The 7,109-nt window shown below is 28.5% G+C and overlaps 1 long non-coding RNA gene across 1 annotated transcript; it reads right to left on the reverse strand.

The window, feature by feature from the left end:
• Positions 1–4,758: 4,758 nt before the first annotated feature.
• On the reverse strand, positions 4,759–6,806 carry LOC107398903 (uncharacterized). Its single transcript, XR_010335840.1, has 3 exons — positions 6,061–6,806; positions 5,711–5,992; positions 4,759–5,659 (listed from the first exon to the last, which is right to left on the reverse strand). It is a non-coding gene; the product is annotated as an uncharacterized LOC107398903 (long non-coding RNA).
• Positions 6,807–7,109: the final 303 nt, after the last annotated feature.

A 7,109-nucleotide genomic window follows, 5' to 3' on the forward strand; every position in this document is an offset into this window, starting at 1 on the left:
AGTTTAATTTCGGTTTTTCAAACATTTTATTTTAAAGCAAATTTTTGTTAAATATTAAAAACTATAAATTGGCTTAGATTGCCTAAAAACACAGATCACACATGATCTTTTGCATAAAAATGAGAAAACGCTCATGTAACACACAAAATAAGCTCCATTTTTCCTTTTTAAAAGTATTATTATTATTATTACTTTTGTTACTATTACTATTATTATTATTATTATTATTATTATTATTATTATTATTGTTATTATTATTATTATTATTATTATTATTATTATTATTATTATTATTATTATTATTATTATTATTATTAAAAACTTATATTAAACAGACAGAAAACGTCGTATTCTGACACAACTTAAAACACAGATCACACATGATCTTTTGCATAGAAATGAGAAAACGCTCATATAACACAAAATAAGCTTCATTTTGGCTTAGAAAACTAAGCTTACTTTTTTATTATTATTACTATTATTATTATTATTATTATTATTATTATTATTATTATTATTATTATTATTATTATTATTATTATTATTATTATTATTATTAATATTATTATTATTAAAGACCGATTATAACTTTTGTATAGTAAATGTATTTATACCAGTTTTAAAATGAGTTATTAATTTTAGACAATTTCTTGCCTAAAAACACAGATCACAGATGATCTCTTGCATAGAAATGAGAAAACGCTCAGATAACACAAAATAAGCATCATTTTTGCTTAAAAAAACTAAGCTTTAATTTAGAAAGAAATTTATTATTATAAGTATTATTATTATTATTATTATTATTATTATTATTATTATTATTATTATTGTTTCTTTTATTACTATTATTATTATTATTATTATTATTATTATTATTATTATTATTATTATTATTATTATTATTATTATTATTATTATTAACTTTTGTATAGTAAATGTTTTTATACCAGTTTTAAAATGAGTTATTAATTTTATTCAATTTCTTGCCTAAAAACACAGATCACAGATGATCTCTTGCATAGAAATGAGAAAACGCTCATATAACACACAAAATAAGCATCATTTTTGCTTAGAAAAACTAAGCTTTAATTTAGAAAGAAATTCATTATTATAAGTATTATTATTATTATTATTATTATTATTATTATTATTATTATTATTATTATTATTATTATTTCTTTTATTACTATTATTATTATTATTATTATTACTATTATTATTATTATTATTATTATTATTATTAACTTTTGTATAGTAAATGTTTTTATACCAGTTTTAAAATGAGTTATTAATTTTAGACAATTTCTTGCCTAAAAATACAGATCACAGATGATTTCTTGCATAGAAATGAGAAAGCGCTCATATAACACACAAAATAAGCTTCATTTTTGCTTAGAAAAACTAAGCTTTAATTTAGAAAGAAATTTATTATTATAAGTATTATTATCATTATTATTATTATTATTATTATTATTATTATTATTGTTTCTTTTATTACTATTATTATTATTATTATTATTATTATTAACTTTTGTATAGTAAATGTTTTTATACCAGTTTTAAAATGAGTTATTAATTTTATTCAATTTCTTGCCTAAAAACACAGATCACAGATGATCTCTTGCATAGAAATGAGAAAACGCTCATATAACACACAAAATAAGCATCATTTTTGCTTAGAAAAACTAAGCTTTAATTTAGAAAGAAATTCATTATTATAAGTATTATTATCATTATTATTATTATTATTATTATTATTATTATTATTATTACTATTATTATTATTATTATTATTACTATTATTATTATTATTATTATTATTATTATTATTATTATTGTTATTATTATTATTATTATTAAAAACTTAAATTAAACAGACAGAAAACGTCGTATTCTGACACAAAAAAACGAATTACGTTATAGACTTGACGAGAACGGCGTATCTCGGACTCTTATAGGACTCTTATAGGGTCAAAAATTATCAGTTTGAATTAAAACAAATTATTTTTGTTGACTCTCAGTCTGAATTGTTCATCAGTTCAAACAAAAACGGCTTACTTTAGACGATCTTTTGCTTTGAACAAGAAAACTTACATCGAACAGACTAAAAACGTATTAATCTGGCATAAAAGAGCAATTTATGTATCACTTTGGATAAAGGCAGCTAATCCTATTCGTTTCATTGCTTAAAATAGACAAAATTGTTAATAAATCTAACAAAAACGCTGTATTCTAGCACAAAATACTAATTACATTATAGTTTCGACGAGAATAGCTTATTTGGAATGATTCTATGCTTCCAAACGAGTAAATTTTTAATAAACAGATGCCAAACATCATGTTTTGTCCTATACAGACATTTTATATTGCAGTTTGTATTAAAACAAAATATTTTCGTTGATTCTTTGTTAGAAGCAGCAAACCTAACATTAAAGAATCTGAAAACTTTGTATTCGGACACAAACCACCGAATTTTGTTTCAGTTTAGACAAAAACGGTTGATTTTCGACAATATTTTGCTTTGAACAAGAAAGCTTATATCAAACTGACTAAAAACGTCTTATTTTAGCACAAAATAAAAGATTTGCGTTATAGTCTTAAAGCTGATTCATGCCACAGTTTGGATAAAAACCAATTATTTTTGTTAATTCATTGTTACAAACAAGAAACCTTACATCAAAGAAACTGAAAACCCTTTATTTAGGCACAGAAATTCGAATTACGTTTCAGTCTGGACAAAAACTGCTTATTTTAGACGATCCTTTGTTTTGAACACGAAAACTTACATTAAAAAGATTAAAAACGTCTTATTCTGGCTGAAAACTGCAAATTATATATTACTCTAGATAAAAGCAATTTATCCTGATTACTCCTTTACTTAGAATAGAGTAAACTTGTATAAAACTTAATGAAAAATTTAAATTTCGTCTCAAAGAAATAATTTACGTTATAGTTTTGACCAGCACTGTTTATTTCAAACGAAATTATGATTCGAAACTAATGAACTTTTATGGGGCAGATGCAAAACCACATATTACCATATAAAGCGTTGTTTTAAAGCAAAGTATTACCTTTTGCAACAAGAAATTTCACGTCAAAGAAACTGAAAACTTCGTATCCATACATAAATATCTAATTACGTATCAGTTTAGGCAAATACAGCTTATTTTAAACGATTCCTTGCTATAAACAAGAAAAATTTTATCAAGCATATTGAAAACGTCTTATTCTCGAAAATAAGAGCAAATTATGTATCAGTTTTAACAAAAGCGGATTACTCTGTTTGATTCTATGCTTAGAGTAGAGTAAACTACTATAAAACGTAATGAAAACTCTATATTCAAGCTCAAAAGAACAAATTACGTTATAGTTTTGACAAAAAAAAATATTTCGGACGATTACATACTTCGAAGTAAGCAAACTTTAATTGAACATGTGCAAAAGCTAATACTTTGCTTTAAAATAATGATTTATGTGGTAATATGGTATTTTGCATCTGTCCTATAAAAGTTTACCCGTTTCGCTCCATTGAATCATTAGAAATAAATTATTTTGACACAACAACAACACAAATAATTTGTTTTTGTTTAAACTGTAACATAAGTCGCTTTTATAAAACGAACTAAGACGTTAGGCATCTGTTTAGTGAAAGTTTTCTCGTTTGGGGGCATAAAATCGTTTGAAATTAACAGTTCTGGTCAAAACTATTACGTAAACTATTTCTTTGTATCACTTTAAAGATTTGCGTTATAGTCTTGACGAGAACTGTTAATTTCAAACGATTCTATGCTTTGAAACCACTATACTTTTACTGAACAGAGACAAAACGTCTGATTTCGCCTTTAAAAAACGATTTATGTCACAGTTTGGATTAAAACCAATGATTTTCGTTTATTCATTGTTACAAACAAGAAACCTTACATCAAAGAAACTGAAAATCAGGCCCAGAAAATCAAATTACGTTTCAGTCTGGACACAAATTGCTTATTTTAGACGATTCTTTCTTTTGAACACGAAAACTTACATTAAAAAGATTAAAAACGTTATTTTATGTACAATGTTAAACCTGTCGCTAATAAACAAGACGTGGATGTGGTAAATGATGTCCTCGAGGTCATTGATCCATCACTTGTGATTGGTCCGGAAAATGTTTTTCGCGTAGGAAAAACCGTCGGTGATAAACCTCGCTTATTAAAATTGCAATTTAAAACTCAACAAATGGCACGTCTATGCTTGAAGAAAAAATCGTCTTTGCTGCAGCACCCACAATTTGCTCACATTACTATTAGTGATGATAAAACCCCGGGTCAACTAAAGCATTTAAACAATTTGCGTGATGAATTAAAGCGAAGACTTGATGTTGGCGAAAAGGACTTGACAATTAAATACGTTAACCACGTACCAAAAATTATTTCACATCAAAAAAACTAAATATTTACCCTTGTTCAATGGCTCTTCTGTATACGAATATCGCATCTTTATCTTCAAAATTTAATGATTTGTTATTGGAAGTAACTGAATTTAGACCTTCTATTATCGCACTCACGGAGACTTGGCTTAATCCGTCTATCTCTGATGATGCTGTACACATTGAAAATTACTCTATTTACAGAGATGATCGCCTATCTCAAAAAGGTGGCGGTGTGTGTTTTTATGTAGATAAAATTAAAATTTCAAAATTTTTTAAAATTACTCAAATTTGCATATCTGTTAAACCTTATGATTCTCTATGGTTAAAATTTGAAGGAAATGAACAAACCTTTGTTATAGCATGTATTTACAGACCACCAACAGGAGCGTCTTTTAACAATCACGAAAATGATAAAAATCTATTTAATACCATACAATCAACTATTAATCAGTATCCTAACTTAATTATCATGGGAGATTTCAATTTTCCATGTATAGACTGGTCTGCTAAAAACACAACAGGTCAAACAATCATCGAAAAACAATTTTCTGAATTGCTCTTGGAGAATAATTTGTCACAAATAGTCACTGAACCTACACGATTTAGATCCCAACAACGTCCTTCATTACTTGATTTGGTAATTTTGTCTGACGTTAACCTTGTATCGTCTTTAAACGTTTCGAATCCTGTAGGTACATCTGATCATTCAAAAATCGAAATTGAGTTACAAATTATGATATATTCAGAGCCAAATGCAAGAATTAAAACAACATCAATTGTTGACTACACTCGCATAGACGAAAGTCTCTTGACTTACGACTGGAATGGTTTAGATTCACTAAATGCGGAAGAACAATGGAAACATTTTAAATCGATTTTACAAACTTGCATTACAACAAATTCCAGACTGTTTACAAACCGACTGAGAAAAGATAAACCGTGGATAAATCAACACATGCTTGACAAAATAAAATACAAAGCTAAATTATGGAAAAAATTTAAAAGGAAGCCTACTGAAGATAATTTTTCTGCTTATAAAAGATTTTCTAACCAACTAAAATCTGATTTACAAATAGCCAGGTGTAATTATGAAAATTCTATATTAAATAAACCAAAACTATTTTATTCCCATGTACGTAAATTTATCTCTAGTCGTGTGTCGGTCCCTTTAGTACGAAATGCTTCAGGTCTACTCTGCTCCGATCATACAGAAACTGCAAACACTTTAGCGGACAGTTTTGCTGCTACCTATAATTTAAACATTAATAATAATATACCGTCATTTATGCCTACAAGTACATTTAGTGGGTTGTCTTATATTAATTTTACTCCGGATCTGGTAAAAAGCCAACTCTGTGCCATTAAATTAAATACAGCTCCAGGTCCGGATCAGATACCTCCCAAACTCCTGAGAACTTGTGCTGCTTCGTTGTCGGGCCCACTTGCCAAAATGATGACAAAATCATTCTTACAAGGCACTTTGCCCTACGAGTGGTTGCAAGCAACAATCACGCCTTTGTACAAGTCAGGAGATAAACTTGATCCTGCTAACTATAGACCTGTAAGTCTCACGTCGACATGCTGTAAAATTATGGAAAAAGTTATAGTCAAGGAACTATTAACTTACATGAGAAAAAATAATTTAATACCTGAGCATCAGCACGGCTTTTTACCAGGTAGGTCAGTTGTCACAAATTTGCTATCCTGCACAAATCTATGGACAAAAATGTTAGACACTAACCAACCTGTAGACATAATTTACCTTGATTTTAGTAAAGCCTTTGATAAAGTCCCTCACAATCTCTTGTTAGCAAAACTGGAGTCCTATGGTGTAACAGGAAATTTGCTTGATTGGATCCGAGCGTTTCTATCAAATCGAAACTATTGTGTAAAAGTCTGTGGTAAATTTTCGTACTCTAAACCAGTATTAAGTGGGGTCCCACAGGGATCAGTTCTTGGACCAATTTTATTCTTGTTATATACAGCAGATTTATTGTTTTCACTGGACAGCTATTCAGCATATGCGGATGATATTAAGTTATTTGCTAACCCACTTGTCACGGACTTGCAAGACCAACTTAATTTAATCTTCCAATGGAGCGAGAAGTGGCAAATACCACTAAATATTGCAAAATGCTGTGTACTTCAGTGTGGCCACAACAACCCAAAGTACCTTTACCATATAAATGGCACACTCCTGAGTGTAAAAACCTCAACCAAAGATCTAGGGGTCATTGTAAATGATAAGTTAGGATGGTCAGAGCAATGTCTAGCATCAGTGGGTCGAGCGCGTAAAATGTTTTATTTGCTAAAGCATGTTTTTCCAAATCCTTCAGTCAGTTTTATTTCAAAGGTGTACATCACTTACATAAGGCCGCATTTGGAATTTGCCATTCCAGTCTGGAGACCTTATTTGTTAAAGGATATTGATTTGCTGGAAAGAACTCAGCACCTGGTAACTAGATGGACACACTGTTTAAGACAAGTTTCATATGAACAACGTCTTGAAATACTCAAAATACCAGATCTACGTGCTCGTCAAAACAGGGCAGATGCAATTCAAATTTTTCGGCTTACTCATGGTTTATTTCCTGGAGTAACACGCAATTTCTTGCAAATTCAATATCATGACAGACTTAGAGGTCATTCTTATAAGCTGAAAAAAGAACCATTTAAGACTACCGTTAGAAAGAATTAT

The sequence above is a fragment of the Tribolium castaneum genome, unplaced genomic scaffold (assembly GCF_031307605.1).
Source record: "Tribolium castaneum strain GA2 unplaced genomic scaffold, icTriCast1.1 ptg000017l, whole genome shotgun sequence".
Taxonomy (NCBI): Eukaryota; Metazoa; Arthropoda; class Insecta; order Coleoptera; family Tenebrionidae; genus Tribolium; species Tribolium castaneum.